We start from the raw sequence: 23,579 nt of genomic DNA, 5'->3' as shown, positions 1-23,579 counted from the left end.
GGGTAGGGGAGAAGCAGAGAGAGAGAGGGAGAGAGAATCCCAAATAGGCTCCAAGCTGACAACACAGAGCCCAATGTGGGACTTAAACTCATGAACTGTGAGCTCATGACCTGAACCAAAATCAAGAGTCAGACACTCAACTGAGCTACCCAGGCACCCCATGAGGAGGAAAACTTTTAAAAAATACATAATTTGATGTATTCTGAAAATATCAACATTTTCAAAATATATTAGAAAAAACTCTGAATAAAACTTCAATGTGATTTCTTTCAGATTTAATGTACTGTACGTTGTTCAGTAAAGTAATTAAAATTTGCTTTTTAAAGTTACATCACATAAGATTTATTCTCATTACCATCAATTCTCATCTTATTTGATAAAAGAGTTAAACATTTTATGTGTGTTATTAAGAAAATGTAAAATTAGGGGCACCTGGGTGGCTCAGTGGGTTGAGAGCCTAACTTCAGCTCAGGTGGTGATCTGGTGGTACATGAGTTTGAGCCCCCCACTGGGCTCTGTGCTGACAGCTCAGAGCCTGGAACCTGCTTCCGATTCTGTGTCTTCCTCTCTCTCTGCCCCTCCCAGCTTGCACTCTGTCTCTCTATCTCTCAAAAATAAATAAAAAATTAAAAAAAAAAGAAAATATAAAATTTGACACTAGCTGTCAGAACAGCTGCCACTTGAAAGAAGCCAACACCGTGACCTAGCAGGGAGGGTGCAGGGGAAAAAACTACTCTGACCTCACTCACTACCCTCAGATCTGATGATAGTGCCTCTCATTGGCTAAGCACAAGTAAAGCCAGAACATTGAATAGAGTGAAAAAGAGTGAAATGAGGATCCAGAAGAAGATCTGGGAAATATCCAAAAATTGAGAAAATGCATGACTCTGATAAATGTTTATCTTAACTTCAGTCTTTTAGAAAGTGGATCTGAAGGCAAAGATTAAAGACTTGGGGGGCAAGTCTCCATGGTGTTTCTGCACATCTGTGATAGATTTTGTCCAAGATTCTTTTCTGAAGGATGTTTGTGTAGCAAACAGCCTCAAAACATAGGGATAGTGTCAACCCTGGGAGCAAAGTGAGGATTTTTTCTCTGACCGAGATAATGAAGATAATATGCCCCTGTGGGAAAAAGTTGGACAGGTTTCCTAGAAGCCCCTTTAAAATATTGGGAGTTTCCAAAGTTTGGAGTTTCTCGGCAGTAACACAAATCTGCTGTATGCACTATACCGTCATGTTACTCAGTGTGCAAGGAGAGCCAACATAAACACAAAGCACACACTGCCTGCTATGCCATGATTAACAAAATCCTTCATCTCACTTGTACATCCCAGCATCTATGAGACTGTGGCAGGCTCATTTGTTAGCTCAGAAGCAGGGATAAAGTCTCAAGCCTTTCACAGTTCTTGATAGGACACTTTATTTGCGGGGTACAAGCCTCAGGCCATGAAGGTAAGGGAAAAGAAGGGAGGCAAGTAAATATGTGTTGTTGTACTGGCTACCACAATGAACTGCAAAGAGACATTAGCAGTCACAATTCACTCTGCATTTTGGACTTTCCTAGAAGGACCAAAAAGAGGAACTTCAACTCTGAGCAGTCCATGAGAAAGCGAGAAAGGAGGGGGACATTTTCTCCTTGTCTCCCTCTTATCTGCTCTTCCCCTCCATCAAGGTTTGCCTCCATAAAGATCTAGCTCCCCCATACTTCTTGGTTGCATCTTGGTGGCTGCTCAGGAAACCAGGCCCTGTGTCTTTTTAAAAAAAAAATTTTTTTTGCATTTATTTATTTTTGAGAGACAGAGAGAGAGCACAAGCGGGGGAGGGGCAGAGAGAGAAGGAGATAGAGAATCCAAAGCAGGATCCAGACTCCTCACTGTCAGCACAGAGCCCAATGCAGGGCTTGAACTCACAAACCATGAGATCATGACCTGAGCTGCAGTCAGATGCCTAATGGACTGAGCCACCCAGGCGCCCCCCACCCCACCCCGTGTCTTGAAGTATGGTGTTTCATCCAAAGATGAAAGTGGAGGGTTGGTTTTGTGTAAGTTCATGAAATCCTGACAAAGACCATAAAAGGAGAAGGTGGGCAAGAGAGTTTGAGAAAGTATGGAAGATTTATATTTTAGTGTAATGAGCAAAAATACTTTTGCATGTCAAATAGTTCCTAATTTTTTGCTTTACATAAAGTTGAATGGGAAGCTGAGTTTTCAGCTGATTACTAAAAAAAAAAAAATTACTTAGTAATAGATCATTATGTGATTTTTTAATTTGTCATGAAACTGGAAGAGTTAAAAGAAATGGTGCCAACATTCTAACAAAACCCCTTCCATTTCTATCTACTTAATTTGTGTGAATTTATTTACTTAGTGTTTACAAAAAGAGAAAATAGGCATGGATCCATTCATAATCCTGTTCATTTATTTATAAATAGTTGAACTAATTGGGAAAAAATAGCCCCATCAGCTTATTAAGATGTATACTTCCAATAAGATGTTTAAATTTAATGACTCTTTACTAAAATTTGTAACGTATATATATATATATATATATATATATATATTAAACATATATGTATATATATACATATATATGTATTATATATATATGTTCTTTTGATTAATTATGAACTAATAATACAAGAAACCTATCTTTTGGTCTTAAGAAAAAAAAACCAAATTTTAAAATGATCAATAAAAGGCTTCTAAGTATAAAATAGTACTAGGGTAAAAATCTATGGAATGGAATTGCATTGTCAAATAAAAAAATAAATACATCAATTTTCATAGTTTAACAACAATTCATGTATTTTTAAAAAGTGGGTATCACATATAATATATATGTGAAATATATATATATTAATACTATACTATATTATTTTTTATTAAAGCATAATTTACATATATTAAAATTCATCCTGTTTGTGTATAGTTCTGTGAGTTTTGATGAAAGTAAAGAGTCATGTAACCACTCCACCAGCAAAAGTAAGATGTAGAATAGTTCCATCATCCTGTCAAATTCCCCCATGCTCCTTTGTAGTCAGTCTCTACCCATACCACCAGGCCCTAGAAACTACTGATATGTTCTATATCAGATAGTTTTGTCCTTCCCAGAATGCCATTTAATGCAGTAATGTAGTATGTAGCCTTTTGAGTCTAGTTTCGTTCACTTAGCAGAATAAATTTGAGATTTATCTATGGTCTTGTGTATGTCCACAGTTCATTTCTTTTTATTGCTGAATAGTATTCCAGTATGGAATAGTATTCCAGTATGGATGGACTATAGTTGGCTTATTCACTCACCAGTTACAGAACATTTAGGTTGGTTTGAGTTTTTAGAGATCATGAGTAAAGCTTCTGTAATCATTTATCTATAGTTTTTTGCCTGAATATTGTTTTTACTTCACTTGGGTAAATGCTGAGCAGTGGCGTTGCTGGGCCATATGCTAAGTGCATTTTTAACCTTATAAGAAGCTGGCAAACTTCTTTCTAAAATGTCTGCACCATTTTGCATTCCCACTGGCAATATATAGGAGTTTCAGTTGCTCCACATTTTTGCCAGCAGCACTAAGTATTGTCAGGATTTGTTGTTGTTATTCTTTCTATTCTAAGAGTTTATATAGTGATAGCTCAGGGTGACTAGTTACGTTGAACATCTGTTCACATGCTTATTTGCCATTTGTATATTTTCATTGGTGAAATGTCTGCTCAAATCTTTTGCAAAAGAAAATATTGGTTGTTTATCATTGAGCTTTCAGAATCCTTTATATATTTAGGATACAAGTCTTTTATGGTTATTACTTGCATTTCCAGTAAGCTCCCAGGTGCTGCTGATACTGCTGTGCTGTTGGAAGTAGGTCTGAGCTAGCATACTGCTTCTTAAACTGTAATATCCATACAAATCACCTGGAGTGGGACCCAGTAGGTTGAGGTAGAACTGAGATTCTGCATTTCTAACCAGCTTCCAGAAGAGTCTGATGTTTCTGTGATCACAGTTTAAAAAAAAATTTTTTTTACATTTATTTATTTTTGATAGGCAGAGAGAGATAGAGCACAACTGGGGGAGGGGCAGAGAGAGAAGGAGACACAGAATCCAAATCAGGTGCCAGGCTCTGAGCTGTCAGCACAGAGCCCGACGCGGGGCCCGAACTCACAAACCTCAAGATTATGACTTGGGCTGAAGTCGGATGCTCAACCGACTGAGCCACCCAAGTGCCCCTCTGTGATCACAGTTTGAACAGGAAGGACTTAGGAAAATCACAGAAAGATTACAAGAAAGAATTAAACTTCAGCTGATGTTGAAGGATGGGAAATTTTTTTCCAGAAATAATGAGTAGAGAAAAATAGAAGGTGAAGAAGGGAGGAAAGAGAAGAATAATTTTGCAGAGGAAATAATATAAGCAAATATATAGAGGATGAGCCCTGTAAGGTTGAAGGAAAAAGGCAATTAAAGATGTTGAGGATAGTTGGTGAGACAGGAGAGGTAAGTCAGAATCATATTACAAGAGACATCTTTGGATTTTCTTTCCTGTGAGTGGATGTGCATAGAAATATTTCAATCAGAAGAGTAATGTGATCAGATTGTCAGTGTGGAAATATGCCTGTGGCAGCAGAATAAAGCAGTGATTTTAGAAGAGAGTGGAGGCTGGAAAATTGGTTATTGCAAGTGCAGTGAGAGATAAAGAGTACTTGAATTAAGGCAGTTACAATCAGATGGAAGAGGAGGAGCCATATTAAGAGATGTACACTCAACAGAGTCATGGTAAAAATTGGGTGTAAGAGATGGGGCACCTGTGTGGCTCAGTTGGTTGAGCATCCGACTCTTCATTTCCACTCAGGTCATGATCTCATGGTTTATTGAGCCCCACATTGGGCTCCACACTGACAGCACAAAACCTGCTTGGGATTCTTTCTCTCTCTCTCTCTGTCCCTACCCTGCTCAGGTTCTCTCTCTCTCTCTCTCTCTCTTTATCAAAAAATAAATAAACATTAAAAAAAAAATTGGATGTAGAGGAGAGAGAATAGGACAGCAACTGGGTGGGGCCACTTACCAGTATAAGGAATGTGCATAAGGACTAAGTTTTGTGCAAAATATCATGAGGTTGATTAGGTGTGCTGAGGCTAAGGAACTTGTAATATATCCATTTGCATGTGGCTGGAAGGCATTTTAAAAAACGTTGCAGTAGAGTTGACATACAATGTTACATTCATCTCAGGTGCACAACATAGTGATTTGACAATTCTACCATGCTCACCATGGTAAGTGTAGTTACCATCTGTCACCACACATTATTAAAACATTACTATTACTTTTTAATTTGAGTATAGTTGATATACAATGTTACATTAGTTTCAGGTGTACATTATGGTGATTTGACAAGTTTATACATTATGCTGTGTTCACCACAAGTGTAGCTACCATCTGTCACTATACAATGCTATTATAGTATCATTGACTATATTCCTTATTCCTTATCTTTTATTCCCATGACTTATTTATTCCATAACTGGAAGCCTGTATCTCCCACTCCCCTTCACTCATTTTTCCCAACCCACCCCCACCCTTCTCCCCTCTGGCGACCATCAGTTCTCTGTATTTATGTTAGGTAGAGAAGCTAGACACAAGCAATGGAAGAATGCCTCTCGAGGCAGAGTCCCAAGTCCTTGGGGAGGAGAAAGATAGAGACATTAACTAGAGGCAAGGATGGTGATAAATAAGCTACACATTAAAAGCCCGGGAGCACAACTCCTGACCTTGTGGCTTCCAAGACCTTGGGGTGAACAGATCAAAGCCACAGGTGCAGAGCATGAGTTCTCCTCTTCTACCTCTGCCCCTGGGTAGCCCCTAGACTCATTGTAATGCCTTTGCATTAATGGTAAAGCACCCTTCCCTCTGGCCCCGAAGGCTGCCCTGATGGTTCTGGTACAAACCTTGTACAAAAACTCCCCCTCCCTGTGGGAGGAGTTTCCCAAATGAAAAAAAGCAGCCTCCATTAGAGACCACCCCACTGTACTTCACAGTTCCTTTCAGCAGAGAGATCCAATGTCCACTCTCACCAGTTTTATTTAATATAGTACTAGAAGTCCTAGAAGCAGCAATCAAACAAGAAAAACAAATGAAAAGGAATCCAAATTGGTAAGGAAGATGTCTATATTAAGTTGATGATTATTTATATTTGAGTACATTCTAAAAAGCACTAAATTTTTGCTCTCCTCTCCATACAATTATGTATGTGATATTACATTTTACAGCTTTTTGTTTCATGTATGTCTTGACTAATTTTTGTAGATACTTACTACTTTGGTGTTTTGATCTCCATACTGACTTTGAATAATCAATCTACTACCTTAACTCTATGTTTGCTTTTCTCTGTGAATTTTTTCCTTTCATAATTTTCTTCTGGTTATGAACTTTTATTTCCACGTAAGTAAGTCCCTTTAACATTTCTTGTCAGGCTTGTTTGGTGGTGATGAACTCCTTTAACTTTTGTTTGTCTGGGGAACTCTTTATCTCTCTTTCAATTCTGAATGATAACCTTGCTGAATATTCTTGGTTGTATTTTTCCTTTCAGCACTCTGAATATATCATGCCATTTTCTTCTGACCTAGAAAGTTTCTGCTGAAAAATCAGCTGATAGCCTTATGGGATTTTTTTGCTGCTTTCTTTCTTGTTTTTTCTTGTTGCTTTAAAAAAAAAAATTTTTTTAATTTTTTTAACATTTATTTTTGAGACAGAGAGAGACAGAGCATGAACGGGGGAGGGTCAGAGAGAGGGAGACACAGAATCTGAAACAGGCTCCAGGCTCCGAGCTGTCAGCACAGAGCCCAACGCGGGGCTTGAACTCACAGACCGTGAGATCATGACCTGAGCCGAAGTCGGCCGCTTAACTGACTGAGCCACCCAGGCGCCCCTAAAAAAAATTGTTTTTAATGTTTATTTTTGAGAGAGAGAGACAGAGCGCAAGGTAGGAAGGGGAAGAGAAAGAGGGAGACAAAGAATCCGAAGCATGCTTCAGACTCTAAGCCATCAGCACAGAGCCTGACACGGGGCTTGAACTCATGAACTGTGAGATCACGACCTGGGCTGAAGTTGGACGCTTAACTGACTGAGCCACCCAGGAGCCCTTTTTCTTGCCCTTTTAAGATCCTCTCTTTCTCATTTGTCTTTTCCATTTTAATTATTGTGTCTTGGGGTGGGCATCCTTAGGTTCATGTTGTTAGGGGCTCTCTGTGCATCCTGGACCTGGATGTCTGTTTTCTTCCTCAGGTTGGGGAAGTTTTCTGCTATTACTTTCTCAAGTAAATTTTCTTAAAAAAAAATTATTTATTTATTTTAAGAGACAGAGAGAGAGAGAGAGAGCGCACGAGGGATAGGCAGAGAGAGAGGGAGAGAAAAAATCCTAAGCAGGCTCCATGTTGTCAGTACAAAGCCCAAAGTGGAAGTCGATCTCATGAATCAAGAGATCATGACCTGAACTGAAATCAAGAGTCGGTTGCTTAACCAACTGAGCCACCCAAGAGCTTCTCAAGTAAATTTTCTGTCCCCTTCTCTGTCTTCTCTTTCTTGGATTCTTATAATGCAGATGTTATTGTGTTTGATAATGTCACAGAATTCCCTTAACTTATTTTCATTTTTATTGTTCTTTTTTCTTTTTGATGTTTAGCTTGGGTGCTTTCTAGTAACCTGTCTTCCAGATTAGTCAGCCATTTTTTGCATCTTCTAATTTGCTGTTGCTTCCCTCTGGTATATTTTTTATTCTTTTATTGTATTCTTCAGCTATTATTGGTTCTTTTTTATATTTTCTTTTTTAAAAACATTTTTTAACGTTTATTTATTTTTGAGACAGAGAGAGACAGAGCATGAACGGGGGAGGGTCAGAGAGAGAGGGAGACACAGAATCTGAAACAGGCTCCAGGCTCTGAGCGGTCAGCACAGAGCCTGACGCGGGGCTCGAACTCACGGACCACGAGATCATGACCTGAGCCGAAGTCAGACGCTTAACCGACTGAGCCACCCAGGCGCCCCTATATTTTCTATGTCTTTGTTGAAGTTCTCACTGAACTCATCCATTTCTTTTTCTTAAGTCCAGTAAGTATCTTTATGACCATTACTTTTAACTCTTTATCAGGTAGATTGCATATCTTCATTTCATTTAGTTCTTTTTCTATGATTAGTGTTATTCTTTCATTTGTGACATATTCCTCTGTCTCCTGATTTTGTCTAATTCTCTGTGTTTGTTTCTATGTATTAGGTAGGTAAGCTACATCTCTCGGTCTTGAAAGTAGTGGCCTTGTACAGAAGAGATCCCGTGGTGCTTTATAGCTAAATCCTCCCTTGTCACCAGAACCCAAGTGCTCTGGGGGTGTCTTCTATGTGGGCTGTGTCTTCTATGTGGGCTGTGTGCACCCTCCTGTTGTGGCTGAGCTGTGATTACCCTTAGACCAAAGAGCTACAATTACCCACTTTGTCTGCCGAGGTACATTGGGCAGGGTTTGCTCCTCAAGCTATTGAGAGGCTCAGCTATGACCACTGTAGGCTTATGGTGGGCAAGGCTGACACTCATCCTAGCTGTCTGCAGTTAGGTCTGTCATACACCTGCAGGCACACCCTAAGGCAGGGCTTGCTCCCTGAACAGCCGGCTAAGAGGCCTGATGGTAGGAACTGTGGACATGCTGATGTGGGGTGTTATCTCCCCTGCTCTCCAGGGCAGGAGTCACTTTGGAATGATACAGGTCTTCTGGGGCTGCCTGGTGGGTGTGGTGGGGCAGGAGCTGGTTTGGAGGGATGCCTGCCAACGTGGGTTGGTTGGGTGGGGTGGGTCTGCAGGGGGACACTGGGGTTTGACACACAGTGCTGGCAAGGTAAATGGAGAATGTTAGAACTGGCTCCCACAAACATTAAGCTATCTAGGCTGGGGGAGGACAAGAAGAATGGTGCCCGGTAGCACTTTTGTTCCCAGAGAAATCTTCTGCAGATCCCTGCCCCACTGGCACACATTCTAAGGTTAGTCAGTAAATTTCCTTCATGTATACCCCAGGTGATTTTCAAACTGCTGTTTTGTGCCGTGTCTTAGGCAAGTTATTTAGCATGCTGGCTTTTTTAATGGTGAGGACTTGGTTTCCTGTCACCCTCCTGCTTCCCCAGAGTTAAACCCCACTGATTTTTAAAGCTCCTAGAGTTAAGCCCCACTGATTTTCAAAGCCAGATGTTATGAGGACTCTTCCCAGTGTGGGTCCCCAGGGCAGGGTCTTATTCTTCCATACTTGGGATATCCCTCCCATACATGATTAGTCACATTTGGGGGTAGGGGTTGGTTCTAGATGGTGCCTCCACCCCACCTACCCTTTTTGATGTGGCCTTCTATGACTGGTTGTGGAAAGCTATTCAGCCAGTTTTATGGTTGTTTTCAGAGTTAGCTGTATAGATGTAGCTGTTGCTTCAGTGTGTCCATGGGATGAGGTGAGCTCAGGATCTTCCCACTATGCCTTATCCCTCTCTCTGACCTGGAAGGCATTTGTAAGAGTATGGAGAACCAGGAGTGATAAATGGATTGAAATCATAGGGAGTAGTCTGATTCTTTCTTTTTTTAAAATTGTGGTAAGAACATTTAACATGAGATCTACCCGCTTAACAAATTTTTAAGTGTATAATACAATATAGTTAACTGTAGGCACTATGTTGTACAGCAGGTCTCTAGAACTTACTCATTTTGAATAACCAAAAGTTTATACTTGTTGAATAACAACTCCCTATTTCCCTCTGCATTCAGCCCCTGGAAACTACCATTCAATTTTCTGTTTCTATTTGACTTTTAAATTTTTTTAATATTTATTTTTATTTATTTTTTTTTTTTTGAGACAGAGAGAGCGCAAGATGGGGGGGGGGGGGTGCAGAGAGAGAGGGAGATACAGAATCCAAAGCAGGCTCTAGGCTCTGAGCTTTCAGCAAAGAGCCTGACACGGGGCTTGAACTCCCCAACCTCTAGATCATTACCTGAGCCAAAGTCGACACTTAACCATATGAGCCACCCAGGTGCCCCTAAGTTTGACTATTTTAGATAATTCATATAAATGGACTTGTAGTATTCGTCCTTCGGTGACAGGCTTATTTCACTTAGCATAATATTCTTCAGGTTCATCCATGTTGTTGCATATAGCAGGATTTCTTTTCTTTCTTAAGGCTGAATAATATTCCATTGTCTCCATATACCACATTTTTTTTTTTAACCATTCACTTGTCGGTGGATATTTAAGTTGTCTCTAAAGCTTGCCTATTGTGAATAATGCTACCATGAACATAGGAGTATAACTATTGCTTTAGGTATTTATATATCAGCTACATCTCCTGATTTTAGTTCTTTGGATATATACCCAGAAGGGAGAAGTGGGATTGCTGGATCATATGGTAGTTCTATTTTTAATTTTTTGAGAAACCTTCATACTATTTTCCATAGCAGCTGCACCATTTTACGTTCGTATCAACACTGTACAAAGGTGCCTATTTCTACACGAGCTCTCCACTACTTGTTATTTTTCCTATTGTTGATAATAGCCATCCTGATACATATGAGGTGATTATGGTTTTGATTTGCATTTTCCTAATGATTAATGATGTTGGGCACCTTTTTGTATACCTGTTGGCCATTTGCATGTTTTCTTTTGAGAAATGTCTGTTTAAATCCTTTGCCATTTTTAAATTCAGTTTATTTGTATTTTTGCTATTGAGTTGTAGGAGTGGAACAATCTCATTCTCAATGGTAGTTAAAATGGAGTTCCTGTATGAAATCCCCAGGGAATGCAAAAGGGAGAAGAAAAGAGCCAAGGGCAGTATCTAGGAGGCACTCACATTTCAAAGAGAGACTAAGGAGGGAATCTAGTGTAGGAAACTGAGGCATTTCCCCCAGTAGGCAAACTATTTTAATTTGAAATCCAGCAAGGAAACAGTATCAGACTGAAGAAGCTGATTTAAAATTATTTCTTTCAATATTTAATATATGTGTTCATACCTTGCAGGTAGTAGATAAACGAAATATTTTTTCATTTTTCTAATTCTAAGTAAAATGTAATATTCATTTAATGTATGTTTAACTGTTTCGTCTAGGGAGGGTTTTTCATGCTTTGTCTTTTAAGTAAGTCTTTAATTATTTCTAGATTGAGAGCCTACCAGAAAAATTATGATTTCCTCCATTACTTCTGGATCTGTATTTAATAACTTACTGTCTATAAATAGTATCAGGCAATGCAGTAATTATGCAATTACTAAAGGTCATCGTTGATGTAAATATATTTCATTCAGATGCAAACTTTTCCTACCATATTATAAACTTCATAAATACACTGATCCATGCTTGAAATTGGTACAGATTTATAACATATTGACACTAATAGTTTAGAAGTTGCCTAAAAATATTTCTCTGTCATTTGCTTCCAAGATGACAGTATTTTCAGGCATATGGTGAGCACTTGATCTAGCTCTTCTGCCCCAGCAGATTTCAAGATTATGTCTGTGCAGTATAATTCGTTATCACATAGATGTGTTTACTTTCATATGTAGCAGAACACTGGACCCAGCCTCAGAAGACCTGAAGTTGAAGTCCTGCTTCTTCTGTCTTAAATGTTATAACCGGGGAAGTCAGTTCAGTTTATTTCAGTGAATCCTTTACTGAATTTCTGGTATTACCAAGCACCGGAGAAACCAATCTAAATAAAATACAGTCTTAAGAGAGATGCAGACATATGAAAACCATTCCAAAATAATGTGTGAGAAGTATGTGCGGGGCACTATGAATTTGACAGAGATCCTCCTTTTTCAGCTTGAGGCATAAAGGGTGGGCAGCTATTTCTGGAGATGTCTGGGGTGATTCTTAAGAGGTAAACATGTGTGGCAGGTTTGGGGGTTAGGGAGAAGTTGGGGACTGAAAAATCAGAAGATTGTTCAGCCACGGAGAGTATAATAGCAATGCCAAATGAAGAGCAGGGTATGCTGGGGGAATTCTGGGTAGTTTTGTATTACTTGAAAGTAAAATATGAGATGTGAGGCCAGCTTCTGAGGGCTTCATAGGCCAAATGGAGTCTTAGGCTTTGGTATGTACTTGAAGGGACTTGTTGAAGTCTGTTAAGAATAGCAATCCCAGTCAAATATGCACTGCCGTTACTTATATAACTCTGGTGGGAGTGTGCAGGGTGCAATTGAAGGAAGCAATCCAGAGGCATTTGTGATGCTTCAGTGAAGCATGATAAGGGATTGAATTTGGATGGTGATAGAGTCAGAGAAAGGGAGAGCACAATTAAGAAAGAGTAAGGAAGTATCTATGTATTTATGACAGTGCTTGTTGAACCAGAAAAAAACAGCTTGAAGAGTGAAAGACCTGAACTTGAACCTCGCTTCATCACTTAAGGGTTTGAGCGCTGTGCAAGTTACTGTATTTTCTGACTTTCTGCATTTCTGAAAGTGAGGGTGACACTTCCTTTTGTTATTATGGGGATTAGATATAACCTAAAGCACCTGAAATAATACTTAAATGTAGAGTGTCTTTAAATGGTTGCTAGTATTACTATTCACATGACATCACTTAACATCAAAACCCTGACTCCACTCCTGCATTTTAGGTTTGTTGTGATATTACAGTAAGGTAAGTATTTGTTGATGGTGAATAATCTTTGGATAAGCAATCATTTCAGAAGATAAAATGTTTCATGTGCTACATTTTCCCTACTTGAAAGAAAAGTAGCTTTGGACCTCATTTTTAAAAAGTCTATAATTATAAATAATGCAGTTTATTGGTTTTTTAAGCTTTTTTAAAAAAAGCTTCTTCATTTACCTAGTGGGGGGTGGGGGTTGGGCAGAGGCAGAGAGAAAGAAAGAGAGAGAGAGAGAAGGAGAGAGAGAATCCTAAGCAGGCTCTGTGCTGTCAGTGCAGAGCCTGGCACAGGGCTCAATCTCACAAACGGTGATATCATTACCTGAGCTGAAACCAAGAGTCAGATGCTTAACTGACAGAGCCACCCAGGCGCCCTTCAGTTTATTGTTTTATTGAATAAAAAAAAAAAAAAAATCAGTGAGAATACTGGCTACTGAAATGCTAATAATGAACACATTTGGGAATTAGCTGTGTGGAGTTGTTACATTTATAGTGGTTAAGGTCACAGGAGAGCTGGGGTCAGATAGATGGCTTATTGTATGTCTCTGAGTAAGTTCATTTACCTCTCTATGCCTCAGTTTCTTGATTTCTAAGTGGCTGAACCTCCTAAGGTATTTGTGAGGATTAAATGAGAAAATTGCACATATAACTGCTCAGCTGTACATGCCAAGGACTTACTAAATAGTGACCAATATTTTTTGGAGGGCAGTGTTCAGAAGAGTGACTTTATAGGCACTAACTCATTTAATTAAAACAAAAGAAAAAAGAGAAAACAAACAACATCCAAAGATGGGCATTAATGTTAAGCCCCATTTGCAGACTTGGGTATGTAGACTGAGAGGTGGGATTATGCTGTTCAAAATCACATAACAAGGAAGCAGTAGAACTACAGCTAGACTAGTTCATTATATTCAGTGTTGCATTTCCTGAGTCTGATGTATACTCATACCAGGACCTGTGCCGGTGGCTTTCTCCCCTCACACCAACCCAGCCTGAGCCTTCCTCTCCCCCAGAGCTGTAGGACAGTCTCTGCTGAAGCACAATGGCGACCAACAGCTACAACACACACTGTGGTTTTATGGCAGAGCTGGATGCCACTCCACCCTGTACTGAGCTCTGGATGGCCCCGTCTGCTGAGGGTTTCAGCTCTAGTTTGGCTCCTCTTCCCATGAATGATACTCCCTGCCAATTCCCTACCTCCCATTTGCACCAGGAGCTGCCCAACTGGGGTGCATATTCCTGGAGTGAAAGAATTTTACTGATGCTCCTTTCAGAGTCCTAGGTTCCTCTCTTCCATCACCTAGAACAGCCTCAGCCTCTCTGTTTTATGTGAGCTGATAGGCTGTAGACTTAATTACTACATGAGTAAGGTCATGGGTTTTTTTATTGCAGATAGACACTATGCACAAGCCCTTTTCAAAATAAGTGATAGGTATCTTTGTTATAAATGATAATAACAATACCAATGAGCTCAGTAGAGGTAACGGCTGGAAGAATCTCATTTGTGAATGAACACGCTTGTTTATGGGAAGGCTCTGTTTTTCATGTGTCAGCTCTATCCTCTTTTACAGATAAGGACAAGCAGATAAAACCATGGAATTTGATTTGCTTTCCAGATAGATATATGCTCCCCCGACTCAAATTCAAAGATAAGATTTTGGTTGGCTGTTGAGGGCTTCAATGAAATAGAAGTTAACAATTTCCTGATCTCAACTTCTCAAATGCGTTTGGAGCTCTTCTTTCTCATGTCCCCATGATTACATAACTGGCCTTATAGTCTGAAGTTTTTTTTAGTCTTGGGGGACTCTACTCTTAAGACGAATCACTGTCAAGATTTGCATAGTCATAATTGCCATTTTGGTTTTATCTACTTTTCCCTGCTCATTTTTATGTAGATACACTGGTGAGACTACCAATAAGTGTCTCTAATTGAGAAAGAAAACTTACATCAATCCTAAAAAGAATTGTTCTGTATATCTAGTTCTGCCTTCACTTGTGGTGCCAAAGAGGTAGTTCATAATCACAGTGGCTGCAGTGGTGTTCGTTATAGAAGTTATCTGCCCATTGGAATAGAAAGGGAAGTAGCTTTGAACTTTTTAAAATCCAATAGAACTATGCTAATTCATGAATAAACAATATCATATGTTTTGTAAAAACATTAGCTATCATGTCCATATGTGTTTTCCTGAATGTTTTTTTAAATTTTAAAATTTTTAATTTATTTTTATTTAGTTTTTAATATGAAATTTATTGTCATATTGGTTTCCATACAATACCAGTGCTCCTCTCAACAGGTGCCCTCCTCAATACCCATCACCCACCCTCCCCTCCCTCCCACCTCCCATCAACCCTCAGTTTGTTCTTAGTTTTTAAGAGTCTCTTATGTTTTGGCTCCCTCCCTCTCTAACCTTTTTGTGTTTTCCCTTCCCCTCCCCCATGGACTTCTGTTAAGTTTCTCAGGATCCACATAAGAGTGAAAACATATGGTATCTGTCTTTCTCTGTATGACTTATTTCACTTAGCATAACACTCTCCAGTTCCATCCACATTGCTACCTACAAAAGGCCATATTTCATCCTTTCTCATTGCCAAGTAGTACTCCATTGTGTATATAAACCACAATTTCTTTATCCATTCATCAGTTGATGGACATTTAGGCTCTTTCCATAATTTGGCTATTGTTGAGAGTGCTGCTATAAACATTGGGGTACAAGTGCCCCGATGCTTCAGCACTCCTGTGTCCCTTGGGTAAATTCTTAGCTGTGCTACTGCTGGGTCATAGGGTAGATCTATTTTTAATTTTTTGAGGAACCTCCACACTGTTTTCCAGAGAGGCTGCACTAGTTTGCATTCCCAGCAACAGTGCAAGAGGTTTCCCGTTTCTCCACATCCTCGCCAACATCTATATTCTCCTGATTTGTTCATTTTAGCTACTCTGACTGGCGTGAGGTGGTATCTGAGTGTGGTTTTGATTTGTATTTCCCTGATGAGCGACGTTGAACATCTTTTCATGTGCCTGTTGGCCATCTGGATGTCTTCTTTAGAGAAGTGTCTATTCATGTTTTCTGCCCATTTCTTCACTGGATTATTGGGTTTTTTTTGGGTGTGGAGTTTGGTGAGTTCTTTATAGATTTTGGATACTAGCCCTTTGTCCAATATGTCATTTGCAAATATCTTTTCCCATTCCGTTGGTTGCCTTTTAGTTTTGTTGATTGTTTCCTTTGCAGTGAAGAAGCTTTTTATCTTCATGAGGTCCCAATAGTTCATTTTTGCTTTTAATTCCCTTGCCTTTGAGCATGTGTCAAGTAAGAAATTGCTGCGGCTGAGGTCACAGAGGTTTTGTCCTGCTTTCTCCTCTAGGGTTTTGATGGTTTCCTGTCTCACATTCAGATTCAGGTCCTTTATCCATTTTGAGTTTATTTTTGTGAATGGTGTAAGAAAGTGGTCTAGTCCATTTTTCTGCATGTTGCTTCCCAGTTCTCCCGGCACCATTTGTTAAAGAGACTGTCTTTTTTCCATTGGATATTCTTTCCTGCTTTGTCAAAGATTAGTTGGCCATACTTTTGTGGGTCCAATTCTGGAGTCTCTGTTCTATTCCATTGGTCTATGTGTCTGTTTTTGTGCCAATACCATGCTGTCTTGATGATTACAGCTTTGTAGTAGAGGCTAAAGTCTGGGACTGTGATGCCTCCTGCTTTGGTCTTCTTCAATATTACTTTGGCTATTCAGGGTCTTTTGTGCTTCCATAGAAATTTTAGGATTGCTTGTTCTAGCTTCGAGAAGAATGCTGGTGCAATTTTGATTGGGATTGCACTGAATGTGTAGATAGCTTTGGGTAGTATTGACATTTTAACAATGTTTATTCTTTAATTTTTTTTAATGTTTATTTTTTTTTTTTTTTTGAGAGACAGAGCACGAACGGGGGAGGGGCAGAGAGAGAGGGAGATACAGAATCCAAAGCAGGCTCCAGGCTCTGAGCTGTCAGCACAGAGCCCAATGTGGGGCTTGAACATACAAACTGTGAGATCGTGACCTTAGCTGAAGTCCAATACTTAACCAACTGAGCCACCCAGGCACCCCTTGAAAGTTTTTATGTAGTGGTTTTGACTCTTATCTCCATGTCAATTGCTACATTTATCAAGTAACTGCCACAGGCCCCCTTCTTAACCATAGCAGTTTTGGTGACTGTGTTTCTAATAAGCAAGATTTAAAAACCAAACCAAAGCAAACCAAATACTAGCCATCAGTCAAGTTTGTCACTTGTCTACTCTTTGAAGGGGCAGCAAATAAGTTGCAGATGGGTCACTACTTACAGTTCTTCGACATGTCTTGCGGGCTTGGCAGATGTTTTCTACAGTGTCTCCACTACACAGCATTTAAAACTTCCACTTAGAAGGAGCTCTTGCTACTTCTTCTTAGCAGACAGCCCAGAGTCATAGGAGTATGAGTGGTTGATCACATTTTTCTTCAGTCTGGGGGCGCTGCTCTTTGTTATAAAGGGTGGACTCACAGGAAGAAAAAGATGTGTGCCTGTATGCTGGGCTGCCACACTGAATTCCTTTCAGTTCCTTTTTCTTCTCAGAGGCTGGTCCTGCTAGTGATACTCTGAACTTGAGTTCTAGGTGGCCACCATCTTCCCATTCCAGGGGGATTGGCCCAGATGTCACCTTTTTTCCTGGCCATCCTCTCCAGGAAGGTCCTCCTTACTACTTTTTACCACTGCACTCAGTTATTTTCTTCCTATCACCTCCCACAAGCTGGTGTACTCATACTTTGAAAAAACTGATCTGTCACACCTTTGGGATTATAACCTCCAGAGTCCACATCTGTCTGGCTTATTGCTATTCATACACAATAGAACACTGCACAGAGCAAGCACTCAGTAAAAGTTTTTCGAACAAGTGTGAAATGAGGAGTTTTTTAGAACTGACATATCCCATCTTGGGTCTTTCTTTATCTGCCTTACTAATGTCACTGTTCATAATAACTTCAAAAAATTAACTAAATTTAGCAAAATTGTTGTTACTTTAGTGGGCAAAATTATTTTTTCAGCTGTTTTTTTTTGTTTTTGTTTTGTTTTGTTTTGGTAACAGCTAGCATAGAGTTCCTTTTAGAAAGAGAACTCAAGAAAAATATCTGTGTAGTCTACTTTGGTTGGGATAGGTGAGACACCAAGGCATGGTTTACATACTAAGATGAGACAAGTTGCTAGATAAAATGCTTGGCATAAGATGTTGCTAGTAATTAGAGGTTGGAGCAGGGAGCCATGCAGCACAATGAGACTCTGGAGCCTTTTTAAAAAAGTGCTTAACAGTTGAGAGGTGAGCAGTTTTTCATGGCAGGATAGCCACAGTCTTTAGAAAGCACAATTGTCTAATATCTGGTTTTAAGTTATTAACTTCCTCTGACATAAATCACTTTTATATAACACCAAACTTTGGAAAATACTGCTACATACACACATCTTGGGGAGAGGTTTGGGGAAACCAGTGGAAAGCAGCTGTACCCAGGGTTTGTCACTGTGGAACTAAGACTTGGATTGGCTGCAGAGATGACAGGTAGCTATAACTTAAATATAAGTGGCCTCATTTTTTTTAAAATTTCATTTATTTATTCATTGTAAAAGAGTGAGAGAGAGAGTTCAGGGGGAGGGGCAGAGAGAGAGTAGAGAGAGAGAGCATCCCAAGCAGGCTCTGCACCATCAGCATGGAGCCTGACAAGATGCTCTAACCCACAAACCATGAGATCGTGACCTGAGCCGAAATTAAGAGACAGTAACTTACTGTGCTGTCCAGATGCCCCTAAGTGGCCTCATTCTTTCAAGTGGTACTTTAAGTGGTACCACTTAAACATTTTTGGTTGGTGAGTTATGGGCTTACAGGAATCTCGGACTGCATTGAATGATGCATAAAGTTTCAGAACCATATTTATAATAGAATATAGTCATTGGTTAAAAACAAAGTGTTTGGTATTTTTAGTGTCATGTGAAAAAAAGCCAAAGTGTGAGTTATTAGTGATTTCTGTTTTTAATGGTAGGAATTCTATATCTTCTCTGTCCACTGCCTGTAGAAATTTCTGGTTACCACAATCAATTTCTGAACAGAATGCTGGGGAATCCTAAGCTATGCACCTTGTGAAAGAACTGGCTTCCTGCTCTGGCTGTGGGGTGGGATGGGGGGAAGTTAGGCCCTGAGACACTGGGGTCCTTCATGCAGCCCAGGACCCACCCACGATTCCTCTTGAAGAAGGAGAGTTCTCAGGTGATTTGGGAGTTCTCTTGGGGCTTTAATCTCTTGAGTATTGGTTTTTTATTTTGGTTGTCATTGAGAACGTTACTCATAGGTCTGCACGTTTTTCAAAGTCAGCCAAGTTGGGGGAAACACCTGCTAAATATAAAATCCACATGCTTAAGGGCATTTACTTTTTCTCACTATACCAGACACGCAATTAAAAAGTGAATATTATGTGATGGACTTTTGAAAGAATCATTGATCATCCCTCCTTGGGATGTAAAAGTCAGTAATGAAAACCCAAATTTGTTTTACCTTTTTGCTTTAAAAATTATAGGATGGTAATACCTTATTAAAATATATAAATCCATAAATTACCATTTATTGCAAAGCCACAAGTAAAATTATGCCATCATACCCAGTTCTGTGGGTATGATGGCTTGTTGGCTTTCCCTCTTAAACCTCAGAGGGGAAAAAATTCTCTGACTACCGCTGTGCATGAAAAAGTGTTTTTCTTTGAGATGCCTCTAGAATGTGGGTATAGCATAGATTCAGGGAGGCCTTTCCAAATGGCTTTAGAACAGGTTCATATCTTGTTCTTCAACTGAGTTTATATTTATGTATTTTTCTATTGAATTACTCAGTACTATTTCAGTGGTTCAGTGCCCTTAGACGTGTTTCTGTACCAGGATGATGTTTGTGTTCAGTGATCTTCAAGGAAAACAATGTGTGGGGAGGTGGCAATGCTTAGAGACAAAAAGCATAGGCTTCTAATGTTGGAGTCAGACACAACTGGGTTGCCTTAGTCATGCCACTGAACATCTATGAAGATCATTTTGTGAGAATGTAGAATTAGATTTGTTTAGGATGACTTCTGCTACATCAGGTCTTGTGGTTTAAATGGCACTTTGAGGATACATTTGGGAAGTTGAACAGTTAAATATGCAAATTGGCTTTTAAGATATCAGTTTGTTTGTATTTGTTTATTGCAGCTCTCTCTGCATAAAACCTCTGTCTCTTCCTTGTTTATTTGTTTAGTTAATCTCGAGTCCTTGAAGGTATATTTCCACATTGTGGTTTGCAGGGGGCCTGTCCTGACTTCCTGGTCTCTATTACATACTTTTTCTTTCATGTGCAGTTTCTTGCCCTAACACATGATGCTGAAATTCTTCCTCAACTTGCCCATTTCCTCCAGTTGTCTCTGAGCTCTGAAGGCAGTAATATTCTTTTTTATCACTGCATCCTCCATATCAATCACAGGCACAGTTCTGACACATAGCCCACCCTCAATAAGTATTAATTAAATGATTACTTGTTTTATTGATTTTCCAAGTATTATTTACTTTTCCGAGGGAAATAACCACCTGTGTTAAAAAAAAAAAAAAAAAAAAAAACAAAACTTTTCAGTACAATCACATGCTTTATTTCTGGCTTTATTATATGCTTTTAACAGAGGAATGATGGATTGTTATATTATGTAAAAAAGAGAACTTGGAATCCATGTCCTCAGAGAATTTCACATAGGAGGAAATTAATCATTTTATCTGATTCCATAAACTTATTAATGACAGAACCAGTATTTCAGAGAGGGAAGCGTTGTTCCAAGGTGAATGTTTATGGGTTTCAGGTTACTCTGTGTTGAACTCTAGTTTAGCTGTTTGGCTCTATTGCACTGGCTCAGATGTTGACTTCTCCAGTCCTCCCTCCCTTCACCTCTAATTTGAAGAGGGAGTTCAGGAAAGAGGGTGAGGACAGAAGATGGTTCGTCTGATGATTAAACAAGTTAATATATGAGCACATTTTGTGTAGTTGTAGCCATGGCTACTTAGTGTTAATGATTCTTGTTTAAGAGCTCTTTTATTCATTTATTTTATGTAGAAAACTGAGTTTTCTTTTTTTTTTCAGTTTTATTGAGATATAAGTGACATATAACATTGTATCAATTTAAGGTGTGCAACATAATGATTTGATATATGCATATGTTGAGAAATTACAGCCACAATAAGTTTAGTGAAGTCTTGATGATACTTCTGACTCCAAGGGAAAACACTTAACCAAATCTCTGAATTATTATTTATTCCATGACAAGTAGGTGTGAAACTTTTCTTGCTTTAATGAGGACTTTTGCTATTTAGTTATTAAATGCCCCTTGCAAACACCTCATAAAGGAAACTACTACCATGTTGATTTGTATCTGGTCTCTCCTTTCCATCCATTTAATTTTCCAACCTTCTGATTGTTAAATAGCACATACTGTCTTGATTTTGACCTGCAAATAACAAGCTGTCATTTATGAATTCCTTCTTAAAGATAATTATAAATACTTATTTTCTTGTGATGTCTAGAAGAGAACTGGGACAGAATATTTTTGGACTGTTATTTGACCATACAATGTCAAACAATGCTGACATTTGATTATCATAAGCTGTTCTGAACACTTCTTAGCCATTAGGACTCCAATACATGGGAGCTTGTGCTAACATACACATTTCTAGGGCTGACATGCAGAATGAAGACTTGGTTTTGCTCACTGGTAAGCATCATACTAAAGGGAAGAATAAAAGAAGGTATGAAGCCAGTGGAAAGTCTGGCATGAGGTAAAGTTATAAAGCAGATCAGGGTAATCATCACTGTTTTCCCAGGTCCTATCACTCTTCCGTCCATGCTTTCTTTTCTTGAACACCCTCCCTGAGAAACCTTTTCTACTGGATCTTAAAGCCATGCTACTCTGGTTATCTAGAGCTGGTTACAGCTAAGCCTCCCTCTTTACTATAAAAGGTTTTGCCAGGGGAAGGCTGCCCCTCCACAGTGGGCTCACCTTCACTTTTGAGGTAATGTATTTAGTTTAAGTTTTCCTTCTGCATACATGCAGCAACTTTTGCTAGTAAGTCCAAAGCAAAGCAGAGGGATTAACAATTCACAGCATTTCTTCTTTTTTTTTTTTTAATGTTTATTTTTTGAGGGAGAGAGTGTGAGCAGGGGAGGGGCCGAGAGAGAGAGAGAGAGAGAGAGAGAGAGAGAAGGAGACACAGAATCCACAGTAGGCTCCAGGCTCTGAGCTCTCAGCACAGAGCTCAACGCGGGGCTTGAACCCACAAACTGTGAGGTCATGACCTGAGCTGAAGTCGGATGCTTAACCGACTGAGCCACCCAGGCGCCCCATTTCTTCTTCTTTTTTTTAAATTAATTTATTATTTTGTAATGTTTATTTATTTTGAGAGACAGAGAGACAGAGCATGAGTAGGGGAGGGGCAGAGAGAGAGGGAGGCACAGAATCTGAAGCAGGCTCCTGGCTTTGACCTGTCAGTACAGAGCCCTATGCAGGGCTCTAACCCATGAACTGAGTGATCATGACTTGAGCCCAAGTCAGATGTTTGACTAAGCCATGCAGGCACCCCAATTCACAAAATTTCCGACTCTTTACTTCGTAGGGATATCTAGGTTTGTTTTTTACTTAATATATATAATTTTTTTTTTTAATTTTTTTTTTCAACGTTTATTTATTTTTGGGACAGAGAGAGACAGAGCATGAACGGGGGAGGGGCAGAGAGAGAGGGAGACACAGAATCGGAAACAGGCTCCAGGCTCTGAGCCATCAGCCCAGAGCCCGACGCGGGGCTCGAACTCACGGACCGCGAGATCGTGACCTGGCTGAAGTCGGACGCTTAACCGACTGCGCCACCCAGGCGCCCCTACTTAATATATATAATTTTAAGGGAACATCAGAGAATATAAAATCTGCTTCCTTCTAATTGACTCTTGAGTTTTAATTCTTTGCTCTAGATGCAAATATTAAGCTTGATTGTTTTGCCATTTGATGAATTTTTCACTTATTTGCAGGCTGCTGCAGTCTTTCACCAGGCTTCTGATCTCGTGTTGAAATATGAGCTTGTCATTTTTCCTTAGCGAATATGGATCCCTGTTCCTTAACTTGCCTGCTTGTCTCTTTTTGGTTAAACACCAGTTTTTCAGTATTTTATTTTATTTTATTTTATTATTTTATTTTATTTTATTTTATGTTTATTTATTTCTGAGAGACAGAAAGAGACAGAGCATGAGTGGGATAGGGGCAGAGAGAGAGGGAGACAGAATCTGAAGCAGGCTCCAGGCTCTGAGCTGTCAGCACAGAGCAAGACGCAGTGCTGGAACCCACCAACTGTGGGATCATGACCTGAGCTGAAGTTGGAGGCTTCACCGACTGAGCCACTCAGGCACCCCCAGTGTTTTCTAATAGAACGTTGGCCATAGACACATTATTTGAAGCCCTGGACCTCATATTATTTGTACAAGAAATTGACGTTTCCTTTTCCTTATTGCTGACTCTGTTTTTGTGGTTCCTTGTGTCTTTCTTACCTTTTTCATTGGTTTCCTTTCCTATTGAACCCTCATTTTCTTCTGTGTCATCATCATAGAACTGAATAAAATTTGCATTAAATAATTTTATTAACATATATTTTGTGTGTGTGATGGTGCTCCCTGTTAATTAACTATATTTTTATAAAGATAATATATACTTCACTAAAAAATAAAATTCCAAAAATACATGAATATTATAGAAGTTTCTGAGAGAAAAGTAGTTCTTATTCCTCCCTACTGACTTCCTATGCTATTTCCTAGAGATAAACTCTCTTAACAGTTTCTTGTGTGTTCTTTTAGACATTTTTAATTTTTTTTAATGTTTATTTTTGAGAGAGAGAGAGTGCGTGCATACA

The 23,579-nt window shown here is 39.3% G+C and overlaps 1 long non-coding RNA gene across 6 annotated transcripts in view; it reads left to right on the top strand.

Moving 5' to 3' along the window:
- Positions 1-23,579, top strand: part of LOC112858613 (uncharacterized) — a 235,018-nt gene that overhangs the window by 84,441 nt on the left and 126,998 nt on the right. The window lies entirely within an intron of this gene.

This window comes from Puma concolor, chromosome B1 (assembly GCF_028749965.1).
Source record: "Puma concolor isolate L17-30 chromosome B1, mPumCon1.1.hap2, whole genome shotgun sequence".
Lineage (NCBI taxonomy): Eukaryota > Metazoa > Chordata > Mammalia > Carnivora > Felidae > Puma > Puma concolor.
This window is presented reverse-complemented; position numbering and strand designations above follow the sequence as displayed.